The sequence below is a fragment of the Alligator sinensis genome, unplaced genomic scaffold, assembly GCF_000455745.1.
Source record: "Alligator sinensis unplaced genomic scaffold, ASM45574v1 scaffold1130_1, whole genome shotgun sequence".
Taxonomy (NCBI): domain Eukaryota; kingdom Metazoa; phylum Chordata; order Crocodylia; family Alligatoridae; genus Alligator; species Alligator sinensis.
The window spans coordinates 478064-491642 of record NW_005842358.1 but is presented as its reverse complement, the minus strand read 5'-3'; positions in this window follow the sequence as shown (position 1 = coordinate 491642).

The window sequence follows — 13579 nt, the reverse complement described above, 5'->3', positions numbered from 1 at the left end:
GAACCAAAGAGCTCTGAATAGACTCACACGAAGTTTGCTAGGCTCCGTGGAACTTGCGCGCAGGGATTCGAAGTGAAGAGCTCTGAATAGACTCACGCGAAGTTTGCTAGGCTCCATGGGTCCTTTTGTGCACAGGGAAGAGGGATACGTCGAGGATTGCGCTCGGTGATGGGGAGAAGCTAGAGGCTGATCAGACCCCTGTTGCCTGCTTTAAATGCGCTGGGTCCAATAGGCTCCGCAGCGTTTAGAGATCTTCACATAGTGTGAAATCTCCTCCTCCTGGTGTTCATGGAGTCCTCCAACTTGGGCGGAAACCACTTAAGCTTTTTATACGGCTAGCAAGCCAATCACTAGCCGCCACGTAGGAATAATTTAGAACTAGCCAATGGTGGGGTACAAATTTGAATACCAATGGCGGGAACTCCTTGCAACATGCATTTCTGTGCTGCAACAAAGAAATGCACCCCGCAAAGAAAGCTACTGGTGGCGAGAATTCTTTGGCACCGGGGTTCTCCTCTGCAGCAGAAAACTCCACCGTGCAAAGAAGCTGCAATTTAGCGGGAACAATTTAGCAGTGCCGAAGCATACACAAACAAAAATCACAACTTTGGGTTGTGACAACTTACTGCACCATTTCAATAAAATTGTTCTTATTATTTCAGAGACTTGAATCTTTACACCTGATTTTTATAGTCCACAGCTCTGGACCTGTACTTTATCTCTGGCTTGCACTTTCATTCTCCTGTTTCTATAATTACTTTTAAAGCTTTCTCCTGCTTAGAGAGGATTACCATTCCTGTCTGTTTTAAAAATAATTGCATATTCCCTGTCCTAGTTCAGGTGATACCCATATTTGTACTTTTTTCACTATCCTATTTCTCTTCCATTTTTGTATTGTAAAATACATTTTATTTCTCTCACTGTGTCTCCTTGTTCTGCTATATCTTTGTCTTTCAGCTTTGTTTATAGTTTTTAACTGTTTTGAAAATTCTCCCAACTTTTGTTTAAATATATATGAAACCTTTTAGATTTTGTTGTAATAATATGGCTAGAGGAATTGATTCAATCTGTGGAAAAGAGCAAAACATGCCCTGTCAGTCCAGTTTATTTTTGTTTGGCTCAAATTAAAAAGCACATGTATAAAACTTCCATAAGCGGACGTCCTGCCCACATGAGTTAACCATCATGCTATTTAGTAAGGGTTCCAGGCAGTTCCTGCAACCCTGTACTGGAAAGGCTACACTGTTACCTGTACCTAGTATAGATCATTTAAATGATTCAAGATAACTGTGGAAAAAAGCAAAAGATGTCCTATCAGTCTAGTTTATTTTTGTTTGGTGTGATACCTTCTAGTCACTGCTCATTGCCTCCTTAACCCACCATAGGAACCTGTGCACCCATTACCATACTTGTACCTGCAGAATACCATTCCTATGCATCCCTCTGCAACACATTGTCTCCCTTAAACTCTTGCCTCTTAGTCCTGTCCCTGAATACAAGGTTTAAAACTCAGTTCATCCACTGTCACTTTTGCTGGAGGACCCACTGCTGCTGTCCTCAGCTGTTTTCTGATCTGCTTGTCTCAACGTCCTCTTCACTGTCACTGTCCATTTCCCCACTGGGGGGGGTCTTGAAAAATGGATATAGATATAAATATAAATAAGACTATATGTATATGTATATGCGTGTGTGTAAAAAGTCTTATTTATATCTTTTTACCCTTTACCCAAAAGTACCCTATATATATATAGGGTACTTTTGGGTAAAGGGTAAAAAGATATAAATAAGACTTTATATATACATATATTTTTTTGTTTGTTTGTTTGTTTGTTTGTTTCTTATTGTTAGGGTATATATAGTTACCCTATATATATAGGGTACTTTTGCTGTGTCATGCTGCAGCTGAGTGTTGGAAAGAAGCAGCATTGGCTGGGTCCTAATGCCCAGCCATCTTGAATCAAAGCTGGGTTGTTCTGCCTGCCCCTGCTCCCCTCCCTGTCACTTGGAAAATGTTGCCAATCCCTGCAAGACAGAGTGCAAACCAAGATGAATGCGCAAGTTAGCTAAATATTGTCATAACAGCACTTTTAGTTACAAATAAGCTGAGGTAGAAATATACTAAGAATGATCAATATTATCGGGGCGGGGGGGGGAGTTCTCCCTTCAGTTGAAAAAGACAAATCTACGGGCATATTCTTCCAATAGTCCTTCTACCTTTCTTTCCCCTCCCCCACAACCCCCCCCCCATGCCACTGTGTACAGGTCCACGTGCACACATGCTTGTGCCATCAGAGTGCAGACTCAGCTGGGCTGTTACAAAGGTCTTACCTCTGATTCCAATCATGCAGTTCAGAGTTGCAGATGTCCCTGCAGAAGCCATCTGGTTCTTTGCTGAATTAATGCCTTTCTGACCCTCATGTACTGCATCCTCCAAGAGCTTATTATTTTCATTATCCCGCCACCTTTAAAATGAAATGTAAGCATTTTAAGACCTTACAAAGCACGTTTGTTTCTTTATTATTTTTTTTGCCAGAAGTGGTTAGAACATGCATTATATTACCTTTTTATAGTTCCAGCATTTTTTACATGTTTGGAGTGGGACTCTTTACTAGGATAAATGAAGGCAACTTCAATGGTATTGTGCCAGTTTACATGACTGAGCCCTCAGCAGCTCTTCCAACCCAATTAAATGGTTCAACAAAATGTATAGTGTAAAATATTGTATTTACTATTAACATAATCACAATATGTTCTGAAAAAATATGAATAACTATTAAAACTTAACCACCAACCCCTGTGGAACCGATAAAAATGTATGCTGCTTTTTTTTCTCCAAATAGTCTACATCAAACTTTATTTAAGAATAAATTGGATTCAATTTTTCAGAATTATTAATGGCCTTTCTGGAATGTCTCCCAGGTACTGCACCTCACAGTATTGGTCTCTTTCAGTAGATTATTTCAAATCAAAAAAGAAGGTTAGGCTTTGACTAGGTTATACCCTCATTAAATAGATTCCCATGAAAAAGTATCAGCCAAATTCAAAATGGATGTAAACAGTGAAAAGGCAGCACTATCTTGGAGAAGAGTTTCCTAAATTCTTAAGATGGGACTACACTTTTGGCTGTTAATAATACTACTTTTCCATAATCCTCTATCCTTCATAATGATGTTTTGTACCTCATAAGTAACTTTTTAGATAAGACTTTCTCACCTGCATTTTATGTTACCCAAGAATCATATGTATACAGGCACATCTTACTCGTCATTATATCTAGCACAGAATCATAAAATCATGGAAAATTGGGGTTGGAAGGGACCTCAGGATGTCAAGTCCAGTCCCCTACTCAAAGCAGGATCATCCCCAATTAGACCATCCCACCCAAGGTTTGTCTTAAAAACCTTCAAAGATGGAGCTTCCACCACCTCTCTGGGTAACCTGTTCCAGTGCTTTGCTGCCCTCCTAGTGAGAAAGTTCTTCCTAATATTTAACCTAAACTTCCCTTGCTGCAACTTGAGACCATTGTTCCTTGTTCTGTCATCTGCCACCACTGAGAACAGTCTAGCTCCATCCTCTTTGGAATCACCTTTCAGGTAGCTGAAGGCTGCTATCAAGTCCAACCTCAGTCTTCTCTTCTGCAGCCTAAATAAGTCCAGTTCCCTCAGCCTCTTCTCAGAAGTTATGTGCCCCAGCACCCCTCACCATTTTTGTTGCCCTCCACTGGACTCTCCAATTGCCCACATCCTTTCTGTAGTGGATAAAGGCCAAATCTGGACACAATACTCCAGATGTGATCTCACCAGTGCTGAGTAGAGGGGAATAATCACTTCCCTTGATTTGCTGGCAGCAGTCCTACTAATGGAGCCCAGTATGCCATCAGCTTTCTTGACAACAAGGGCACACTGTTGGCTTATATTCAGCTTATTGTCCACTATAAGTCCCAGGTCCTTTTCTGCAAGCTTTGCCAGTCAGTCCCCAGGCTGTACCACTTCATGGGACTGTTCCATCCTAAGTGAAGGACTTTGCATTTGTCCTTACTGAACCTCATGAGATTTCTTTTGGCCCAATCCTCCAATTTGTCTAAGTCTCTCTGAATCCTAGCCCTATCCTCCAGCATATCTACTAATCCCCCAAAATTGGCATCATCTGCAAACTTGCTGAAGGTGTGCTCTGTCCGATCTTCCAGGTCGTTGATGAAGATACTAAACAAAACTAGCCCCAGAAACGAACCCAGGGGCACTCCACTAGAAACCAGCTGCCAACTAAACATCGAGCCATTGATTACTATGCTCTGAGCATGACGATCCAGCCAACTTTCTCTCCACCTTACAGTCCATTCATCCAACACATACTCCCTTACCTTGCTTGCAATAATGCTGTGGGAGACCATATCAAAAGCCTTGCTAAAGTCAAGGTATATCACATCCACTGGTCTCCCTGCATCCAGAGAGCACGTCATCTCATCATAGAAGGCAATCAGGTTGGTCAGACATGACTTGCCCTTGATGAATCCATGCTGATTGCTCCTAATCACCTTCTTCTCCAAGTGTTTAGAAATAAATTCTTTGAGGACCTGCTCCATGACTTTTTTCCAGAGCCTGAGATAAGGCTGACTGGTCTGTAGTTCCCTGGATCCTCCTTCTTCCCTTTCTTAAAGATGGGCATTATGCCCTTTTCCAATTATTTGGGACCTCTCCCAGTTGCCCCGAGTTTTCAAAGATGATGGCCAGTGGCTCTGCAATCACATTGGCCAACTCCCTCAGCACCCTCAGGTGCATCCCATCTAGCCCTATGGACTTGTACACATCCAGTTTCTCTAAACAGTCCCTAACCTGTTCTTTTGCCACTGGCTGCTCACCTTCTTCCCAAACTGTTTTGCCCAGTGAAGTAGTCTGGGAACTGACCTTGCCTGTGAAGACTGAGGTAAAAAAGGCATTGAGTACTTCAGCCTTTTCCACGTTATCTGTCACTAGGTTGCCTCCCCTGTTCAGTAATGGACCCACACTTTCCCTGATCTTCCTCTTGTTGCTGAAATACTTGTAGAAACCCTTCTTGTTACCTTTCTTGTCCCTGGAGTGACATCTGGAGTCATAGATCAGCTTTGATTGTAACATGACACTTATCTGACACAAAAGTAGTTTGTTCTCAACACTAAGAATACTCAGGATTTTTTTGCCCTGAAACCATTGTAAAAATCTTGTTTCATACAAATCCAAGGAAGTAAACTGTGATATTCTGATAGCTCATGAAATAGTACTGTATACTTGCATTTTATTATATGCTAAAACTAGCAACTATCTCCACTTTCAAACTGTAACCTCAATGAGTCATTGCAAGACAGCTCATTCAATGAATCCTGCACATCTGGTAGTAATGGTACTTTGCTGAGCCTTTCTTCTATGGAGAGATTACAAAACCATTCTTTTCTAGTGTCAGTCTTCTCCTCAGAGAAGTATTTTTAAAATTAGATCTTAAATTGGAGCAGGTTGGTATGAGATAAAGCAGTGTGCACACCTAAAAGAGAGATTGATTCTGACAGAAATTACTCAGTCACTTTAGGTTCTGTTCATGTCTTAAGGTTATCTCCATAACAGGAAAGGCTAGAAATATTTTTCTCTTAAAGAGAGGAGAAAAAGAAAAAAAATGAGGAAGATTGTAAACCTGCTAACACATTTGGGACCCCAGTATAGGAGCCTGAGTGGATACACACTAGAATAGATTCTATAACAGGGATGCTCAACCTCTGGTCCAGGGGCCAAATCTGGCATGTGGAGACATAATATCTGGCCTGCGGCCAAGGTTTCCTTTCACACACAGGATCCTTCACTTCAAAAATAGCCACAGAGGGGAATGCAAACATAACTTAAAGTAGGGGTTGGCAACATTTTTTACCAAAATGCCAAAATACCCCAACCTTGACCCACACCTTGACTTGGCATCGGGGGCAGGCAGTGGGGGAGCTGTGAGAGATCTGATCTTCAATGCTGGCAGCAAGTACATGCGTGCCTCTGGGTGTCTGGTGGGGGAGGGCTGGAGTTATGCTGCCCTGTCCCCTTCCCCACTGTTCGCTCTGTGACAGGAATACAGCTGCCACTGCCATGGAGCTGATGCCAGGACGCTGAACCCTGGTACAGCTGTTTGCAGTCTCCCAGCTGTCTGCCACAGTTAGCCAGGCTCTGGACAGCTGCTGCCTGCCATGGAGCCCAGGCTGCTTGCAGCAGGGCTTGCAGCCTCCTGGCCACCTGCTGCAAACAGCCTGGGCTCTGTGGCCAGCAGCAGCTGCCCAGAGCCCAGCCACATGTGGCATGCCAAGCAAAATGGCCTCACATGCCATGCTCTGGCACATGTGCTGGCAGTTGCCAAACTTCTTCCTACAATGAACCCCAGTTCTGAATCAATCTTTCCTCTTTCACCAACCCTCACTCAGCCAGCCAGCACAAGACAGATCATTGAATCCCACTTCAACATCAGGAAATTTGTTTTTATATGAAGAATACAATCATTATAAATTATGAGTTTTATACTGTAAATGATAACCTCAGTATTTCAGTATCTGGGGACTAGGAACAGGGGCAGCAGTCCCAGGTGCTGCCTTTGGGAGAGGATGCAAAAGCAGCTGCCACACTGCAGCCATCAGCATAGCAGCCAGCACTGAAGCTGTCCTATTATGCCTCTGATTTCAACACAGGTTTGAGCAAAACTGCCATTGAAGGCCCAGGTCCATTGCCAGGCAAACCCTAAGTAACAAAAGTTCAACATCAGAAACAATTGTACAATTGAATATTTTCTCAGTTTGATAGAAGCTCAATGACCATAGGATCTTAGGAAAGTAGGGCTGGGAGGGAGATCATGAGGTCATCTAGTCCAGACCCTTGCTAAGGTCAGGATCAACCCTGACTTAAACCATCCCAGTTAAGTATCTGTCTAACCTTCTCTTAAAAATTTCCAGAGATGGAAAGTCCACAACTTCTGTAAGTAGCCTATTCTAATGCTTAATCATCTACATTTGTTTTTCTTTATATCATAGTGTTGTCAGTACCAAGTCTGTAACCTCATTAGTTATGAATGAACACTATGAACCAGGCAACATAGGGCACTGACAGATGTGCAGCTCCGTGCTGTAACTCATGGTTACTCAAGGAAGCACCATGAGTTATAGCATTTCCCTCCCTGCCAACCCAACAGACATTCACTGTTGGATCTACAGGGTTAGAGGACTGAGCTCCAGTTTGGAGCAACTGTATGTCTGCAGCTGCTCTCCCCTAGACCTGCTCCTCCCACCTCCCAGCTCTAGTGCTTTCTCCAGAGTGGGAGGGAGAGAAGGGAGGGGGGGAGTTCCATCTGGGGTTTGCCTAGCCTGCACTAGAGGGTAGGGCAGGTGGACTGGAGCCCCCTAAGATGGGCAGGGCACTTTTAAAGCACTCTGTAGCTGTGCTCTTCTGTAAGGGCATGGCTGTACAGCACTTTCAAGGGCCCAATTACACAACAAATGTAACTTCTTTCTGCACCCATAGTGATGTTACCATGAAAGAAGCCTGAAACTCTCTCGCTGAGTCTTTGAACCAGAATTTGCCCTCCTACTGAAGCCATATTCAGGTTGTGGCTACAAAACAGCTGGAAATCCAGCTCAATTGACTTCTTGAGGATTCCATAAGGATAGGGAAATTTCCCAGGCCGTTGTTTTGACATGTAAACTCTCTACCTCCAGGCTAGGAGTTATAATCATTTAGCTGGACAGGCTGTTTTCATCTGGCATTCAGCTCTACCCTGTGTCTAGGTGAAAAGAATAATATTTAGAATTATATGTAAAAAGACTGTGACTCAGAGCCAAGTTTTAGGGGATATAAAAGTCCCTGTGAAGGCAGAGGGAGGTTTCTGCAATAGGTCCTGGTTTTGGATATGGACATGAAAGAGGTTTAGCATGCTAGAAAGTTGAAAGATCTGACTAGGGATACCTACTATGTAATAACCTTGTCCTCTTTGATACAATAATATTACAAGATGCTAAGTGAAAGGAACTGGTTAACTGGTTTTGATGCATGTCAAGTTGCCTTTGCCTGTGGGCAAGGAACATGCCCTAGAAAAAAGAGAGGGAAAGTTGATGGGAACACATGTTTGGCTAGCTGGAAAACTGACCTATTGACTTTCACGAGTGGGAAAGCTGAGGCAGCATCCAACTTTGGGTTTGGGGAGATTCTTTTGCAGGAACTCTGGGTCTGACTGGTTGCCAAAAGCCAGTGCCATGCCAGTTGGGGTAAATACTGCCTGGTGCTGCTTGGACTAGCCCATCAAAATTCCCTGCAGCCTAGGGGAAAGTGTGCTTGTCTGAGGACTCCATAGCTGCCTTCTTACTCCTCCTCTCTAACTAGTATCAACTTTCACAGCTCTTATTATTGGAGAAGAACTTGGGAGCTGGCAAATACCACCGTATTTTGTAGAAAAATTAAAGATCTGAGGGGTTGAACATGGCTATTTCTGTTAGACTACAGGTCCCTAAATAATACAGCAAAACCAAATCTCATCTAGTTCTTAGTAAGTACGACTAACCTAGGAACAATGGTAATGGACCAGAGTCCTCCTATACTTGTATTACCTGAGAGTCTAAATCTGACCTATACTTCCCTCCCAGAGCCAGGAACAGAATTCAGGCATTCTGATCCCAGGTCTTCTACTGCTAATAGTTAATTGTGTCACCCAATGGGGAAGTAGCTGGTGTGCTTAGAATCCGCAGCTACTTTCAGCTAATGGAGTTACCCATTATCTCAAACAGAAATCTGGTCCCATTTTTTAACCTTACTGACTTTGCAGCAGGTATCATTACCGACACATGCAGTAGCACTTTTAAGGTGAGTTCTTGGTTTTTTCTGTAAACAACTAGGACATTGTGCATTGAATGAAGTACATGTTCTGTGGGAAAATATTGTGATAACTATCATAATACACCCACATGGACAGAATTAAGGTTGTCCAATTCTGATATTTTCTAATGTGTGAGTACTTCACTTTGCATTCTTAGGATAGGTCTACACTGCTGCTGTGAAGCATTCTTGGCTCTGCTAACCCCCGCCCCATTCATGCTAACTACTAAAAAATGCACCTATATAGTTGCCTTTGAGTGGCCCTGAGTAAGTCCAGTATCACTTATCACAGAGTCCAGAAACTCTGTCTTTAGATAAGTTTATTTGCATGGGTTTGGCGCAGCTCTCAGGCAGCTAAATTGTGTCATTTCCAGGAGTTGGCTGGCATGTATAGAGCAGGAGCAAGTTGAGGAGAGGCATTTTCCATGGCAGCACCACAGGCATGGCACAGATGCAATGCAGGATGTCCTTTAATGTTCTTTTATGTATAATAAGCACTGCATATGTAACTTCAGTATGCAGGGAAAATAATAATAATTTTAGTATCTAAATGCTTTCTTTCATGGTACATATCACAATACAGCTAGAAAGCTTCTTACTTCTAGAAACATTACCGGTGATCCTGCGATGCACTGTATCTGATGAACACTTACAGCTGGATGGGCCCCTGCAGACTCCAGTAACTTTTCCTCCTGCCATCAGATCTGTGTAACAGACCCTTTCATCCACGTGGGATCTTTTTCCAAGAATGGAGCCAAAGGAATAAAAGGAAAGGAAATAAAAGGAATGGCTCATTTCATACTATTTAATTTAGACAGAATTTGATGTTTATTTTTTTAAGGTCTTATTGTTGCACATCAGTCTAAAAAATAGTTTTTCACTGGTGTTATGCTCTCTGCATATTTTGTGTTTACTATGCCACCCAACATGTTCTCACCTTAGAAATACAAAGTGCAATGCAGAGCATTCTTACTCTAAACTTGCACATTGCTTTATCAGCAAAATGCATTGTGTTTTCCCTTGAGGTAGGTGTTATGTTTCCCTATTTACTGCTTCTGCAGGCATTCTGAATTACAGCAATTAAAGTACATCTTACTGAGTTCAAGTGAACATACTAATTAGCAACACAGCATAGCTATCTGACTGAGCTTTCAGGGAAGCAGCTACTTTGAAGCTAGGAAAGCTGGTATTTGACAGTTGTATGTTCCAGCCCATGATTTTTGTTATTCAGGACAGCTTTTAGCTATTGTATTCAAGGAAAGTCATTTGTTGTTATTTTATTTTACCAGCAAGCAGGAAGAATGGGCCAACGGATTAGGTCATAAGCACTGAGAGAGACAGTTTCACTTCTTTGATCCACTGCAGACTTCTTGAGTGTCCTTGGACAGATCACTGAAGTTTCTGTCTCCATCTGTAAAACAGGGATGATAAAACTTACCTACCTCATAAGCGTCTTTTAATAATTAATATATTAAAGGAGACAATATGATAATAGGGACTATAACAGAACATAAAATTAAAGTTAAACACTTTTGCCAACCTTCTTTTTGATGGGTAACTATTTTTTTTACTAAGTCAGTACTTGAAACAAATCTACACTACAAAAGTTCCCCTGGGGACATTTAAGCTACATGGGGCTTCTTTGCATTACTGATATGGTCAAAGTAACCAGAGAGTTTCAGGGGAAAAATACCTTTCTGCTATATTTAAACACCTGATAGTGAACACCATATTCATCCTCCTTTATCTCCCTGTACACCTCCTTGGCTCTCAGGTCCCCACTCTTCATGTTTTCTCAGCTGTCTGTACTTCCCTCCATGCTTGTTTTGGTTCTCCTCATATTGTCTTAGTGGTTCCCTGAACATTGTTGTCTATACCCCGTCTTGAGCTTTTGCAGATGTGTTTGTGAGTCTATTTTGTATCTTTTTTTTTTACATGACTATGTTTTACTCCATGAAGAAGTATAGCCTCAGGATAGAAAAAAAGGCTATGCATTTACTTGATCTTAAAGTAAACAGGGCTCATTTAATTTAGTACAGACACATATAGAAGAGTCCCTCATTCTCAAGGCTTGTAATAGGAGCCCTGAAGCAAAGGTATTAGGAGAGAAGCACTAGTCAGGTTGCAGGCTGCTAATACCACAGCACTGTATGCAATTCTCCTTAAGTACCTGGCACAGTCAGTGTTGTAGCATAAACAACCCCCAAACTGATCAATGCCTCATATTTTCAAAGTTTCTGTTGCTCATTTTGGGAACTGCTACTACTACATCACTGACTGTCCTTGACAAGCAATCTTCTAGGAGTTTATGACTGTTATTTCTTCCCCTGGGGGCCTTGGTGAACAGTTGCTCTCCAGGCCCTGATGTGCACCCCTTAGATACTTATAGGTTGCCACCAAGTCCTCTCTAAGTCTTCTCTTTTCCAGGCTGAACAGTCTCATAACTTTCAGCCTCTCCTTGTATGGCCTGCTCTCCAGACCTCTGATCATATGCGTAGCCCTCCTTTGGACTAGGCCCCCAACAGATGTTAAATTAAAGGCACCATGGTATCTGGTGTGGGATCCCAACAATTATACTTCCTGCCATGCCATGGGATCCTACATCAGACCCCATTGCATCATATTGCTGATGCACAGGGAACCTGATCCTGGGGTCTCCCAGCACCAGCAAGTAGTGAACTTGGCTCCCCATGCTCTGGGAACCCCAGTGTGGGGCTTGGCAGTCTTGTAGCTGGGAGCCCTGGTCATCTGATCAGAGTTCCCAGCCTCTGGAGCACACTGGGGTCTTGAAAGGCTCCAGAGGCTGGGAATACTGGCCACACATTCAATTAGTGTCCATAGGAACCAGCCAGAAGGTTATTGTGCATACTTTGGCATATTCCTTATTTTGTCATGCCATTAATTGACTGAACATGTGGCCAGGTTACTACATACGATCTGATTTAACTACATAATCATGTCTTAAGTGTAATGTCATATCTGTCATTCCTGTTAACTGCATACTGCTTTAGAGTGAGTATGCAGTTAACAGGAGTGCGCTTTTATACAGTTAACAGGAGTGCGCTTAAGTTACAAAGTACATGGTAAGATAGTGAAAGATGATATAAACTTAACAAGAAAGAATTTGAAACTTGCATTGTATCATGCTGTTAACTGACTTATGACTGTATCTGGTATGTAAATAAGTACAGTACACCATACTTTTCTATGCCTCTGCTATCCTGACCACTACATCCATCTCCTGCTACTTTCTAGCCCCTTCTTCTGTCCTGCTTACTCTGCTATATCACCCTTTCCTTCCCACACAGGCCCTTTTCTGCCTATTTTGTGAACCCTTTGTCACTTGCCTTTATCCTACCTCCTTACCTATTTTCTTGTTTCCCTCTCTCCCAGAGCTTCCCTACTTGGAGATCTGGAAGCACAGCTCTATATATCACCCCTTTATACCTTTCCATGCCCTTTCCACTAGAGGTGCACCGATACATCAGTCCTATATTGTATTGGCACCAATATAAGGAAAATTGACATCATCAGCAATTGGCTTTTTTGGCTGATGTGGCTGATAATGTCGCTGATAAATGCTCCATTCATGCGTGTAGCCACAGAGCAACATGAAGGCGGGCCAGGCCCAGCAGGGTGGAGAGCAGTGTCAGGTTGGTAAGTCTGTTGTGGGGGAAGGGGTGGGGTCATGGGCAACTGGTGTCTCCTGAGTCTGGCACAGCACCACCAGCCGATCACTGACTGTGGGGGAAGGGGTTCCCCCGCGGCCAATTGCGAACCAGGGGTGGGGCATGGTGTCCCCCCAGCAGTCAATTACTGACCCCGGAAGAGTCAGCAGCAAAAACTTAAGTGCCACCAGCGCTTCTCTCAGCGCCCCCACTCCCCAGCCGGTGTCAGTCTCAAGGGGGGCACCGGCCAGCACTTCTCTCAGCTTCCCCACTCCCCGGGTGGCAAGGGCCAATCTCAGGAGGAGCCTTCCCCCCCCTCCCATCTCCCAGACAAGCTGCTTGCAGCACCATCCTGTGTCCCGCCCCACCACAGCTGTATAGTGATTGTCCTGCCCCAGCCCCACTCCCTCCCTCACCACAGGGCCTCAGCCCGTTCCCCACATGCCCCTTCCTCCCAACAGAGTAGCAGCTGAATGCTGCTCTCCAAGCTGCTGGGCTGTATATCAGCAATCCGAATCAGCTGATATGGCTTGTTTTCCTGTCCCTGGGGACCCCTAGGGACAGCTCTGCCTGTGCCTCCTCTTCTGTGACATAGTCACATGCACATGCCCATATATTTTCTGACAGAGTTGAGCTGAAGTGCCTAAAGACAGCAAAACCAATTTATGTTTTTACATTGAATAATTTATAGTCATAGGGAAGTAGGGCTGAAAGGGAACTCCGGAAGTCATGTAGTCCATCCCCCTGCCTGAGGCAGGATCATCCCTTTGCAAACCATCCAACACAACCATAATCTAAACTCTGCGTAAGACTACCATCAACCCTGACACAAGGTAGGTCTAACACCCTAGCCTGCCTCAGGTAAAGTAGGGAAACCACACTATAATTTTTTTAATGAATGCAGAATATCAGCTGTTTCTACAAGTCCGCTCTATTTCTTCCCCACATCAATGGGTTTATCTATTGTGGGAAATTGTGGAATAACGTTCTGCAATAGCTCCAAGGAATTCCTCCATGTGGGAAGTGTGCTTATTCCCAAAATAAAAATGACTT